Source organism: Chenopodium album, chromosome 6 (assembly GCF_948465745.1).
Source record: "Chenopodium album chromosome 6, dcCheAlbu1.1, whole genome shotgun sequence".
Classification (NCBI taxonomy): Eukaryota; Viridiplantae; Streptophyta; class Magnoliopsida; order Caryophyllales; family Amaranthaceae; genus Chenopodium; species Chenopodium album.
Genome location: NC_137839.1, coordinates 23859403 through 23874316, shown reverse-complemented (window position 1 = coordinate 23874316; position 14914 = coordinate 23859403). Strand labels below are relative to the sequence as shown.

General features: G+C 37.4%; 1 long non-coding RNA gene across 2 annotated transcripts; it reads right to left on the bottom strand.

Moving 5' to 3' along the window:
- Positions 1 to 3529: 3529 nt before the first annotated feature.
- LOC145634756 (uncharacterized) lies at positions 3530 to 4961 on the bottom strand. 2 transcript variants are annotated; one of them, XR_014113531.1, is made up of 3 exons: positions 4884 to 4961; positions 4682 to 4804; positions 3530 to 3577 (listed from the first exon to the last, which is right to left on the bottom strand). It is a non-coding gene; the product is annotated as an uncharacterized LOC145634756 (long non-coding RNA). The 2 variants fall into 2 exon arrangements; XR_014113532.1 differs by lacking the exon at positions 3530 to 3577 and adding an exon at positions 3880 to 3979.
- Positions 4962 to 14914: the final 9953 nt, after the last annotated feature.

Sequence of the window (14914 nt, the reverse complement as noted above, 5' to 3'; positions counted from 1 at the left end):
CTCCCTCCGTTCCCTAATGTTTTTTACGTTTGGAATTATGCGCGATTATTAAGAAATTGTGTAAAGTTGAGGTATATTGGAATATTTCAATGATTGAAAGTACAATTTTATTGAAAAGTACATTGTTGAGCATGTGGGGTGAAGAAATTAGAGGAGAGAGGAGGGAGAAAGTAATAATAAGTGTTAAAAAACTATTAAAATAGTGCAAAAAGTACAATAGCACATGGAAAAGTAAGGACTTTTGAGTAAAAAAAATTGTAAAACAAGGGTAATTTTGTCTAAATTAGGAAAGATACTAAATGTAAAGAATAAAAAGGAACACCCTAAATGGAAACGTAAAAAACATTTAGGAACGGCAAAAATTCTTGGGTGGACCTGGTACACAATAAATTTTTTGTGGACCTTATGGTCTCACGTGCCAATTGCCACAAAACACAGCCCACTGACTTGTTTCACAAGCTTACTAACATTTCTTCTACCACAGCCTACTAACTTCCTTCCCAAGCCTTATTTTCGACACCATTAACAACTATCCTAGAGCTCGAATTTTCATCTCTCTCCTTCTAATTCTTCTCAATTTTAGGGTTTATTTTCTGTTTAATTAATCAATTTCTTCAAAATTCATGGAGAATTCTTCTATACAATCAATTGAAATGGATCTAAATCGAAGTATACAGGACACTATAGAAAACTTTGATATTAATGTCATCAATTTCGATCTGAATGAAGTTGTTGAAGATGAAGAACAAGCTATTATTGAAGCTGAGGATGAGAATGAAGTTCATGAGGAAAATCAATCTCTAATGCAAGCTCAAGGTATTATACGAATATATTTCAATTCATATTAGAATTTGATAATGTGAATTAAGCGATTATGCAATTGTTTGATTGGAAAATTAAATTAGGCATTTAGGTATTAATTTGATAATGTGAATTAGGCGATTATGCAGTTGTGAATTAAGCGATAATGCGTATTTTATGTTGATTGAATATTAAGCGATTATGCATAATTTATGTTGATTGAAAATTAAGCGATTATACGTAATTTATGCTGATTGAATTATGCGTAATTGTGAATTAAGCGATTATGTAATTGTGAATTAAACAATTATGCATAATTAAGCCACTTTTAAGTAACATAGTTGCCTTTAGTGATTGTATAGTGATCTATTTTTTAAAATAAATACATGGTACTTATATGATGCTTGTTAAAGCTTTTCTGACATGCAAAGCCACTTTTAAGAAACATAGTTGCCTTTAGTGATAGTATAGTGATCTATATTTTTAAAATAATAGGTGCAAGTAATAACGATGAGATTAGTGGCTGGTTAGTAGGAGAAACTCGAGCAACACTTGCGGAAATACATGAATTGTATTGTCAACATGCTGTTGCAGTTGGTTTTAGTGTTAGAAAAGTAAAACAAACAAGCAAAATTGGAACTAAATATATCATTAACAAAAATTTCTTTGTATGTTTTGCAGCTGGATTAAGAAATTCTTGTAAAAAGAAGGAAAAAATTGCAGAAGAACTCTTGACAGAGGAAAGTTCTTTAGTTAAAAAAAAACAAGACAAAGTAGGAGAGTTCCAATAACAAGGACAAACTGTAATGCTTTGATAATAGCGAAATTGAACGAGGAAGGGCAATTTGAGATAGTTCAGCATGTGTTGGTGCACAATCATCCACTCACTAGACCACAATGGAACCATTTCCACCATTCAAAGCGTGCAATGACTGGAATTAAAGGGCAAGTGATTGAGGCCATGCAAGAATCTAGACTAAGACCTATGGAATCCTTTAATTACATGTGAAATGAAGCTGGAGGAGAAGATGCTATTGGTAATACAGTGAAAGACCACATGAATTATTGTTATAAACTTAAAATAAAGGCCATTAAAGGAGGAGATTCTCAAGTAGTTTGTGACAAATTACAGGAAGCTTATTTATTCTGAGGACCCTAACTTCTTTTTCAGAGTAAGGTTGGATTCAGAATTATTGTCTTTTTTTATGGTATAGTGTCTTTTATGATTGACATATTGTCCTTTGTTATCATATAGTGTCTTTTTAATTTGATCTTAATTGTTCTTAATCCTTTTCAAACAAACAAGGAATAAAGCACATGAGTACTATAATACCTTATACCCAAAGCCTCCTTCTCTAAACTTGTTGTTAATTGGTAGTTTGATGTCCTAAACGGAAGGCTCCTTTTAGTTGTTAAACGAAGGCTCCTTTTAGTTGTTAAAGATATCTTGTTTCAATGTTTCCTGTGATCAATAGATAAGAAATCAAGAAAATGAAATGCTCAAATCTTATAACTAACTACTGATTATTATGATATAGTCTCGTTTATGATTAACATAATAACCTTTAATTTTGAGATATATACTTCTTGGAATAGTAACCTTTTTTTACAATATAGTGATATTTATTTTAAAATAGTAATCTTTATATAATACCCTTGTATTGTCAGTTTACTACCATTAATTAACATAGTCTATAATTTTGACATAGTTACCTTTATATTTAGAATAGTAACCTTATTAATAAAATAGTGATTTTATTTTATCATATAGTGACCTATGATAATTACCATTAATTTAAAACATAATCCTTAATTTTGACACTATAAAATATTGAAAACGAAGTGGCCTCTTTTTTTACCAAACAAAGACCTTATAAATAATATAGTGACTTTATTTTAACATATAATGACCTATGATAATTACCATTAATTTAATAAAACATAGTCCTTAATTTTGACACTATAAATTAATGAAAATGAAGTGACCTTTTTTCACCAAATAAAGACCTTATAAATAATATAGTGACTTTATTTTAACATATAGTGACCTAAGATAACAGAGAACTTTAATAATTGAATTAAACAAACAATATACCATTTTCATAAAATATTGGCAAAAGCTTGTTTACACAAATGAATATTTTTCCAATCTTCATTCAATAACCTACACAAAATTTGAATGAATACTAATTAGCTATACAATCTTCAAAGTACTTTGCTTAGTTTCAGAAAATTATGATCACAACTAAGTTTAAAAATCAGTTACACAATGTTCTGACATCTTAATCCTTTCCTTTATTCTTCTTGTCTATAGTCTGCTCCTTCTTATTCTTCCTTTGCTCAATCTCTTTCTTCCTTCTTTCTTCAATATATTTTGAAAGACGCTGCCTATCAGGTTTAAATTCATCCACCTTACCAATTATATTTGATCTAGCTTTATTCATATCAGATAACACTAAAGATGCAGCAATTTGAATCCGGAGAATCTTCCTATTTGAAGCCTAAAAAGGTAAATAATCAACATAAGATATTGTGATATTAATTAAAAGAAATAAAACAAATAATTTAAAAGGGATAGAATCATATTTGTTTTTAAAATTTCACATTTAAACTCATCAGCTCCATTGAATAAAAGCATACTCATTATAGTATAAACACCAAAATCTGAATTATCTTTGCTAGATCTCCAATTTAAAGTAGGAAACTCCAAAGAATAGTCAACCATAGCTCCAGATTGAGTAAGCCTTTGATCAAAGAAGGTACTGATCATATCACACTAGAAAAAAAGCATATAATCAGATCACAGTCACATTAAATGATCTATTAAGAGTCATTATAACAACCATGCTGCAACTTTATGATACAATCTATTCGACTTTTGTCTCAGATACTACTATAAAAATTACACTTCACAACCTCACAATGCTAGTTTCACATGTAAACTACTTTAAAATTTGTCCAAATCCTAATTCTTAAAACTCACAATCAAAACCTTTAGACAAGAAAATAGTGAGAATATGGAAGAGTGAGAAAGTACTACCAGGAGACTATATAACTTTTTCAAGAAGTTACGACCGTCCTCATCATAATTCAGATTATCAATAAACTGAATTTTTCCTTCAGTCAAATTCACCACAATTAAGCAATAGTGATTGCCACAAAGACAAGGTAAAAATATCTTCATCAAAGATACCACAATTAGTAATAAAAAAACACATATAGATTCCATTTTTCATATTATAGTGACCTCTTTTAAAAATATACTACTAATTTCCAGCCACTCTGAGGTCTAGGTTATATGTTGTATTGCGCCATTGGTGATTTTATTGCTTTTGTATTACAACAATCATTAGTTTCACAAAAATACATTAGCAACCATGTTCAATAATGAACATTATTCTGCCACTTAGTCAAGGTAATTAAGCAATTTTGTTCTTGTTGCTGTGAAACCTAATCTGAAGGTCATAAATATACCCTCTCTAGGTCATGCCTTGCCAAACTAATTTTAACTATTACACCTCCAACTCTTAAGCTTACTTCCATGTAGGCCCATTTTAGAGCCTTTGACCAACTCCACAAGGCTAGGCTACACGGAAAATGAAAGCCCCTTCCAGCTACACTCTTTTTATATTGTTTATGCTGAACTGATACAGTTAAAAACTTACAAGATATGGCCCTAACTTGCTATATTCTCTGTGGACTGAAAACTGGACTAATCAGTTAGTAGTTCTTGTTATTAATGATATCGCTGGTCTTTTCACTTATAATCTAGACTTTCTAAGAGTATTTTACAATAGGCACTCTCATTTAAATAAAGGTATCTACAACATAAAAAAAGGGAACTATATTTTTCAAAGCATAAAAAAACAGAAAGTATTACCAGCTCCACTTCTGACAAATCAAAATTATTGCAAGCTATTTTCATCCACTCCTCCAATTCTTGATAAACATTGTCCACTAGTTGTGAATTGTCATCACTGCCGGCAGCTTCTACTATTGTAACCTTCATAATATTTAAACAAATAAAAAAATAAGTGAAAAGTATAAACATGTATAAACATTGAAATAATTAAACAACTCACACTAATTGAAGAACCAAAGTACAATTTTTTAGGTCCATCCTTAAGACATTTCTGATTTTCATTGAGAAGCAATGCCCAACAATCCAAAATATTACTGCTCATGATTTCAGACGGCTCTCCTAATGTGTAGAAGTCTTGCCTTTGAATCAAATTCTTTTCGTGTAAACATACCAACAGTTCACTGTGTCAAAGAGTATAAAATAAGAATTAAAAAAGTGTTTCATAAATAAATAAATAAAATAAAATCAATGTAATCAAACAAAAGATTACTTACTTAGAAGGCAAACAAGAATAATTGATAATGCAATAGTCTGCAATCTCTAGGACTAATGGATCCAATAGCTTCATTTTCTTGTTATTTGACTTCAAAAAGTGTGAATAACTATAAGCTTTTCATCAAATTTCCAATTAAAAGAAATTGAACACTTGGACCCTCTATTTGTAAGAATATTTTCAAAGCCAATCACAGGCAAAGTGCCTCTAATTTCCTCCCTCCCTTCATTTGTTTTGTTGTGGTCAAATGTAGAAACTTGATCCAACACCTCATGCATTTTTATCACCCAAATAGCAAGTTCAGAGATCTCATCAATCACAGATTGAACTTGAGGATCCAAAAAAAAACTTATCATCCTGAGACACATTAATACCAGGAGCATTGTTGGTCTCATTGCGGCGTGAATGAAGAATCTGTTTTATCTTGTCATTGTAAAAACAAGAAATCACATTCATATCTCTTTTCATGAACAAATTTTGTTCATGAATGGGCTTCAAAGACATTAAAAAAATCATGTATAAATATTTAAATCATATCTAATAATTATATATAAAAAAAAAAAGAATAAAAGTCAGCTACTCCTTACATCAATAACATCCAAATGTATCTCTTGATCTGACATCGAACCTGGTGGGAGAATGAAATGTATCGTACCAAGTACATCATTACCCCCCCTTACATAATCAACATTCCCCATACTTCCCCCCATAGTACCAACATGAGCATCCTGAAACTTCAGCTTACCACTAACAGGATACACATCAAAGAGTAAAATCCCACACCCAAAACTTTTCGACAATTTTTCCTTCTTAATTCTGTCCCTAGTCAACTCATCATTCCAATGTTGAATTAAGGGTAAAGAAGTACTTAATTCAACATTCCTAAATTTCAACCTATGAAAGTAAATAATCTCCAACATCAAAATACAACCACAACAGTTCTGAATTTCTCCTTTTTGGTAACTTTCAACACCTTCACACAATTTTTCAAGAACATATTTACACCAATTCAAATTTTTAATTTTTCCAACATCATCAAGTGCCTAAGAAATCCTAAGATCAGCAGTTCTGTTAGAAGTAGGAGCTAAAAATGAGGATACTGCATGCATAACAAAGAGTTGCTAAAACTCATCTCCACCTTGACCTAAAGTAGGTATCCTATCCTATAACAAATTAAGTGGAATTTGGTCATTTTCATCTGTCAACCCAAAATTCAACCTCCAATTATGTTTGAAAACAAAGTCAGGATTATTTTTATTAGCAGATCGAGGTATCTCCTCAACATTTTTGGGGTTCAAAGGAAGGCAAAACACATCATACACATCATGCTCAGTCACCACAAACTCCTTACTATTATCAATTGAAAACATGCAGCTACCACAGTCAAAGCAATCAATTAGCCACCTAAACATACTAGTAGTATTCCTTTTCAACTTCAATGATAACAACCCTCTAAAGCCGATTTCATTAACATAAATTTTTTTATCATCAGTAAACTTAGACATCATGTCAACCAATTGCAAAGGCCTACATTTAGTTTTAAATGGCCGCAATATGCAAAATAGAAATAATGCATAGTCACACAAACATGCATGTGGAATCTAACTTTTTGAGAGCACTCCAAAGTAAACAAAGTTACTTACGTAGGTACATCACCACCAGCTTCACCAGCTTCAACTATTGATTTCTTCGTTCTTATCCTTTGCCTCTTAACACGAACAAGAGTGATATGTCCATTTTATATAGTAATTTACCCCCGTCCCTTGGTCATAATTAGTAGTGTTTTTGGCTCTTTCGAGCCACTTTTATTACTAATTTGTGTTTTATAGTGTTTTCGTAGTTTTAGTTATATTTTAAAGGAAATTGCACTTTTGGAGCATTTTCCCGGGTTTTATGGATCAACTACGGAAGCTAGAAGGACACGACCACTTTTGAAGCCCAGGATCGGTGAGAGCCGATGATTAAGGGCTCGGTATGAGACACTGAGGTTATTGGATCGTTTAATCTAGACCCGATGAGGAAACTTAGATTGGGGCGAGGAATTGAGCCCAATCGAAATCGAGCCTCGAAGAAGAAGACCAGGCCCGATCGGGCAAGCATACGCCCGATCGGGCGGCTGCGCGCATATGGACCCTCAAGGGAGAGGCGCGCCCGATCAGGTGAGCATCTAGCTCGATCGGGCGACGCTGCTGAGAAGGAGCGTAAGGAAAAAGGCGCGCCCGATCGGGCGGCTTCTAGCCCGATCGGGCGCGTGTTTTTCTCAGACTTAATTAGATTAGTTTTAATTTTTGTTTTAGGGAAGATTTAAGTACGAGATTTGTACGTAATTTTTGATTACCTTCTTTTTTAAACTTTCTCTCTCTACTTAGTATATTTTCTCTCTCTTAAATTCTCTCTCAACTTTTTTTCTTAATTACTTCCATTAATCTAGATTTCTTTTGGTAACAATTTCTTCTCTTTTAATTTCAACTATTTTACTTACTTCTTTGATTATGCTTTGCTTTATTTATTTGATTAGTTTACTTATGATGATGCTTGAGTAGTTTTATTTCTAGGGTTTATGGGGCTCTAATAAATGATATGAAGGGGTAATTTTGTGATTGTTAATTATCAATGCTTGGTTAATTTCCTATTGATTGATTTAATGCTATGCAATTAGGTTTGGCCAGATTTAATTGTATGAGTTTAGCAATATTAACTCGAGATTTGACAGATGAGAATTGATATTTAGGCTTAGTTTCAATAGGCGGACTAATTTATAAATGGTTAAGTCGAGATTCGACAGATGAGATTTAATACCAGTAAATTAACTCTGTGATTATAATACGTAGCGAAAGCCCTTTATAATCTGATTAACCAATGCTTGATGATTGCTTATTATGATTTGCCCTGGAATATTGTTTATTAGTGAACCTATGCCCTAGGTCTTTTAATATTTGATTTTCCCCTACTTTATTTCTTTCGACCTTTTTCTCCGTAGTATAGATATTATTCACAAAAATATTGGTTACTTAGATAATTTAGACTATAATAATTAATTAGGAGTAAAAGGACTTGTTTCCCTGTGGAGTTCGACCCTACTTCCCTATCTACTTTAGTTAGAGGACTTAGGTAATTATTTTTTATTAGGGGATACGACTTTACCCTGTCAAAATTTGGCGCCGTTACCGGGGAAACGGTTTTATTTTTGTTTTCTGGTTATTTTTTTTAGTCTATATTATCCCCTTTTGTCTCAGAGAACGTTAGTTCTTTGAGGCAATTCTCATATTTTTCTTTTAGTTCCTTGTTTATGCCCAGGTGTTCCAGATCAGGTTACATCCCATTCGATCCTGAGATCGAGCGCTCTTTTCATAGGTAAAGGAAAATCTATAGACAAATTCTGGCGGGTTCTGAGGAGGACAACAGTCGAAGAGATCCTCCCTCAGATTCTAGTGACACAGATATTCCTTCAGATTCAGAATCAGAGATGACGGCCCTGAAGAAACTCAGTGACTACTCGTAGCCGAAGCTCACAGATTTCCCGCACCTTACTCCGATTCCGACACTAGATGGAGTTCAATTTGAAACCAAGCCCCAATTTATCACTATGATAGAGAGGAAGCAATTCAGTGGAGCTGAGGGTGAAGATCCTAATCTTCACATCGCAGATTTCTGCCAATATTGTATCACCATTAGACAAGCTGGGGTAACGCAAGACCAAATCAGGGAGATTCTTTTTCCTTTTTCATTTTGTGGCAAAGTTAAATTATGGTTTAATGGTCTGAATAGAACTGCACTTCGTATTACTGACTGGGAAACTCTTGCTTTGAATTTCTATAATAAATACTATCCTGTAGAGAGAACAGCGGTGCTAAGGAGTGCTATTCAGAACTTCGCTCAAGAGGCCGACGAAACGTTATATGAGGCTTGGGAGAGGTTCAAGGATCTACAAAGTGAGTGCCCCCGCCACAATCTAGCACAATGGAAATTGATCCAAGCATTCTATAATGGACTTGGAAATTCTTCTAGATCAGTGCTAGATTCTGCAGCTAGTGGGAGGTTCATGAATTTAAATGCAGACGATGCAGGATAGGTTATTGAAGACATGGCAATACACAATTCCCAATATGGGAATCCGAGAGGGTTTGCAAATAAAGGAAAACATAATGTCGATTCCGTATCCTTTTTGCAAGCTCAATTAACGTCTATTTGTCAAAAATTAGATAATCTTACTGTTACTCCTAACTCTGTAGCTAATGTTTCTGCTGTTGCTAACAATGAAGCTTTTTGTGAAAATTGTGGAATTGTAGGTCATTGGGAGCAAGATTTTAGGAGCTCTATGGAACAAGTTAATGCCTTTCAAACCTATAAGCAGAATAACCCATATTCCAATTCCTACAATGCCGGTTATAAGAACCATCCATATCTTTCGTACCGGAGCACCAATGTACACAACCCTCCACCTCCACAACAATCACAACAGCAAACCCCACCACAGCAAAAATATTATCATCCTAATTCCGACCAGAAAAGCCAAGCATCACCCTGATCATCTTCCGACCCTGCCATGACATAAATTAGAGCAATACTTGCCAATATGCAAAAGCATATGGAGAGTAGGGATGCGCAAACTGATTCTATCCTAGCCCATAATAAAATCATGGACAATCAAATTTCACAACTTTCATCTACCCTACAATCCCGTCAGCAGGGAGCTCTACCATCACAACCTATCCATCCTACAGATCATGCCAATGCAATCACTCTAAGGAGTGGTTCACATTATGATGGACCTCCTATTCCAAAGGAAGATAGACCAGTTCTTGATCTAGATTCCTCTATACCAAACGCTAATCCTGCTAGCCCTGCAAGGCTACAATAGATACTAACTCTACTAATGTTTCTGTGCAGGGTAAATCGCAGGATAAGGGAGGAGATGTGCAGAGCCCGGTTATCAAACTTTCATTCCCTAATAGACAACTGAAGAGTAAGTTTGATAAACAATTCGATAAGTTTTTAGAGGTTGTGAAAAACCTGCAGGTAGCAGTTCCTTTTACTGACTTAATCACTCAAGTTCCTGCTTATGCTAAATTCATGAAAGACATTCTAACTAGGAAAAGGGCCTTTAATGAAGTAGAAACTGTAGCTTTCACAGAGGAGTGTAGCGCTTTATTGCAAAACAAATCCCCTCCTAAATTAAAGGATCCCGGTAGTTTTTCTATCCCTTGTCATATAGGGAATATTTTTATTGATAAAGCTTTGTGTGACTTGGGTGCTAGTGTCAGTGTCATGCCATCGTCTGTCTGCGCTAAACTTAATATGGGAGAATTAAAAGTTACTAATATAACTTTGCAAATGGCATATCGTTCGGTAAAATACCCCTTGGGTATTTTAGAGGACGTCCTTGTCAGAGTTGGTAAATTTTTTAATCCTGTTGATTTTGTTATGTTAGACATGGTAGAGGATACACAAATACCCATTATATTAGGTAGGCCTTTTCTCCATACTACATGAGCAATTATTGATGTTAAAAATGGTATACTAACCCTTTCTGTAGGTGACGACTGTTTGGGGTAATTTTACCCCGCCACGTGGTCCAATCAGAGGATGACACGTGTCAGCCCCAGGATGGCCCAAAGTGGACCTATCCCTGCTTGACACGTGTCATTCCAGAAACCAAGGGGAAAATGGCGGCCTTCAGGCCCAAATCCCGAGAAAGCCGCAATGCGGCGCAACCTACCAATGATTAGGGTTCAGTGACCTAATCAGGGGCACAAATCCCGAGGACCCTATAAATAGGGAGATTCCCCTCATTTGGAGGGTACGTTTTACCAATTATTACAAACTGTCCCTGTGATAGAGATATCTGAGCTTGGAATCCGAGCAGATACCCACCTAGATTTTCGCACTTTCCTCTCTACCTACAAGTTACTAACTTGTTCGTCGGAGGCGGAGCACCACCCAATCGGTGTCTCCATTTGTTTTGCTGGTACAGGCCGCACCGGACCAGTCTTTGTGTTGTAACTCTCCCGAGGGACAAAATCACCCAAAACATTTGGCGCCGTCTGTGGGGAGAGTACCTCGAAGATGGTTCAAGAGTCTGTACCACCTCCTAACCGTCTGGGCGATGACCCAGAAGTATTTACAGACCAGGAGGATGAAGATCCTCAGGTCGAGACCTATACAGCCGATGATGGCTCTCTGATAACTAAGCGCATCCGGCCCAGAGAGACTCTGGAGCGGGGTGCCTCCAAGGCGGGTGCAAATCGGGCCCCTGGGCAGCTCGAAGGGGAAACCCATACGGCAGCTGGATCAGCACCTGTCACCCTAGACGAACTCATGAGATTCATGACAAGTTTCAAGGGTGAAATTAAAGAACTGATCACTAAGAGCCGGGCTGGCCCAAGTAGGGGTCAGACGGCCAAGAAGACTCCTCTGGAAAAGGGGAAGTCAGACAGAGATCGGCGGCCCACTCCTCACCCAAAGGAGAAGGCAGCCGGGACCATTGACTGGTCCAAAATTCTTCAACCTAAGAGGAATACCAACAATACCCGCCGGACCTAGCAGTCGGTGGGAAGTAAAAAATCAACTCTTGATGCCCGAGAGATTATCAACCGGAAGAGAAATCAACAGTTGTCTGAGTTGGCTTCTACGTCAAATTTTTCAGACAGCTTTAACAATACTTCTGTAGGGAATGCTCTTTCCTTGCATGAGAGTCAGACAGGCGGTGATACCATCCACTCTGGCCCTCAGATGACCGGGACTGCACCATATGTACCTTCTCAGGTCTACGGTCAGTACCCACCTTACTATATGCAGCCGACCCTTTTCGAAGGTCAGGCGGCATATCACAATGTCCATCCACTGGACTGGCAGCTCCGTCTGCTTCGTCTGGGTGAACAACCTTCTGCGTTCACCCGGGAGATAACCGAGGCGGCACAGCCGGCCAAGGTTAAGAATGTATTGGTAGGTACCTATGATGGTACCACCAACCCGGAAGATCACCTCATGTCTTACACCAACCTCATGTACTTACAGGGGTTGGATGATGCCACTTGGTGCCGATGCTTCCCACCTACATTGAAGGGCATTGCCCAACAATGGTTGGTAATTTGCCAGCCAGGTCCATTGATAGTTTCAGGAAGCTTGTCTTCCTGTTTGCTTCCAACTTCTCAATGAACATCCCTGCTAAGAAAACAAGCCTGGACTTGAGTACCATTAAGCAGGGGGAGAGAGAAGGGCTGCGCTCCTATGTCAGGCGGTTCAATCTGATCAGAATTCAGATTCAAGGACTGTCTGATGAGGTAGCTTTTACAGACTTTTTCAAGGGTCTGAGAGACGGGTCAACTTTTAAGTTTGACCTAGTCAGAAAAGGGGCTTTTACTTTACAGGCGGCCTTGAGGGAGGCGGAAAGCTATATTCAAGAAATCGACCTCTGCTCGCCTGGTAATCAGTCGGACTCCAAGAAGTCTGACAAACAGAAAGACAGCCGGCCTGCTCAGCCGGCCAAAAATAAAGAAGTGAGCAAGAAAAGAAAAGAAGTTTGGGCGGTTAGTGATTCAGACCAGCCGTCCCAGAAGAAGAAGAAAGAATTTAAACCGTACGTCCCTAAGTACGAGTTTAACAAGGACTGCAACACCATCCTCATGGAAATTAAGGACCGGCTGTCCCTAGAGAAGCCGAATCCAATGAAAAGTTCCATTCAATCAAGGAAAAAAAAAATTCTGCCAATACCATGAGGAAGTTGGCCATGACACCAATGACTGCTTCAGCCTTCAACGGGCGTTGGACCGTCTAGCTGATAAGGGGATGTTAAAGTCCTACATTTCTAAGTCCCCAGCCGGGGCAAAGAAGAAGAGCAAGGGCCTGTACTCCAAGACTACCCCCTAGCCTGCTAGTAGCTCGGATACCGACAAGGAGCCGGTCTACACAATAGCAGGCGGGTTCTCATGTGGTGGCCCTACCATCCGGGGCACCAAGAGCCATCTTCGAAAGATGGACAAAGATGATGATGAGCAGGCGTCTGCAAGCTCCTCCTTCCCAGATGTCCTGATCACTGAGAAGGACAGGGACAGCGTCTGCCGTCCGCATGATGACCCAGTCATCATTGAATGTAAGGTTGCCAACTAGCTGGTTTGACGGATCCTTATTGACACCGGCAGCTCATCAGACATCATTAGTCTCCGGTGCCTGCAAAAGCTGAAATACAATGTCAGCAGCATGCATCCGGTCACCCACCCCCTGGTTAGTTTTGGGGGTGGGATGGTCTACCTAGCCGGAAGAATTGACTTACCAATCCAGCTGGGAGAGAAAGGCCAGGGACGACATATTGTCGTCAGATTCTTAGTCATTGAGGAGTAAACCACCTACAACATTATCCTTGGCCGGCCAACTCTCAACGAAGTCAAGGCGGTAATCATCCCTTCTCTCATGCTCATCAAGTATGAGAGGGATGATGGCTCTGTTGGTTCCTTGAATGGGGATCAGAAGACGGCCCGAGAGTGCTATCTCTCAGCCGTCAAAGATACTGTGGCCCCAGGTGGCCAGGAACTGTAGACACCCATTTGTGTCTCCCTAAAACCAAGCCCGGTGATGAGTACCTTTCACGTCAAATCATAATCGAATGAAACGAAGTGTGGAAAGGTCTAGTGTAGCGGAAAGTTTTATTTCTTTTCTCTTCTCCCTGATTTTGAAAACTTTATTTTAAGAAAACAGCCAATCCAGTTTGGTTGGTCCATGATATGGGTCCAATAGTGGTGTAGTTGGATGGGGCTTGCAAAGACCTTTCCAACGATATATTATAAGCCCAATTCCGATGAATATTGAGGAAGTTATGGCCAATTTACTAAAATGGGCCCGGTTTGAGCTTTATGTACGGCCCAATGATCTAGGGGAGAGCCTAATATGATTTATCATTCCTAATGCAATTAGGAACGGTTTTAGTATTCTAGAATCTTCTAGAAGGTTCTTTTCATTCCTAATTCAATTAGTATTGATAAGTTTACTTTGTTGACTTTTCAGAGTTTTAATCAAGATCAAATAACATTTTCGAAGAAATTATATTATTTTATCTTCCAGTACGGGAAATTTATCAGATTTTCGAAAACGCGTTGAAATCCAGTTTGGCGTCCAACCCCGGGCCTTGGCGCTTGGAACCAGGCTTGGCGCCAGGCGCTAGCCACTGGTGCCTGGCGCCAGCTAGCCACTGGTGCCTGGCGCCAGCTAGCCAGGGTTGGCGCCAATGCTGTTTTGCGATCTTCAGACTCTGTTTTGTTAAATTATCTTTTTTGGATGATTTTCTCTATAAATATCGTATCAAAAACTCCGTTTTCATTCACCAATTGACACGAATTATCACCAATTTCACCAATTATCAATTTTCATCAATTCTCACTAATTCTCTTCATTCGAAATTCATTCATCTTCAATCTTCATCTCTCATTCATCAATTCTCAACAAATATTAATTCTTTAGTATTCTTTTCTTTTTTCAATTCTTTCTTGCTTTTTCATACAAAATTCCGCATTCACAAGATCTAGATACACCTAGCCATATTCGAAGTTGCCTTCGCCCTAGACGTGAAAGGTTTTAATTTCTGAGGGTTTGGTCCCAAATCTCTCTTTCAATTATTTAATTTAATTGTTTTGATTATTATTTTCCTTGAAGTTACTAACGTGTGTATTTTGTTATTAGAAAGAGGTACGAGGCATCCAAGTAAGTACTTTAATGGTTTAATTTATATTATGATGTAGAAATCATGCTTAGATTGTTATTTTGAT